Genomic DNA, 221 nt, shown 5'->3' with positions numbered 1-221 from the left:
TCCTTTTATTTTATTGTTATTTTAGTTAAATTTGACTAATTTCATTTTAGTTAGTCTTAAACTGAAGGGAGCTCTGGAAATATTTCTCTCCAAAGGTGGCCACAAAAGTTTGAGAGCCATGGCCTTAACTTTTGTTGCACCAAATTATTTCTATACCTCTCTCTGACATTTCTGCACCTGACCGCAGGAGTTCTGGTCCACCTGACCGCAGGAGTTCTGGT

The sequence above is a fragment of the Nematolebias whitei genome, chromosome 23, assembly GCF_014905685.2.
Source record: "Nematolebias whitei isolate Nwh7 chromosome 23, NemWhi1, whole genome shotgun sequence".
In the NCBI taxonomy this organism is placed as follows: domain Eukaryota; kingdom Metazoa; phylum Chordata; class Actinopteri; order Cyprinodontiformes; family Rivulidae; genus Nematolebias; species Nematolebias whitei.
This window is presented reverse-complemented; position numbering follows the sequence as displayed.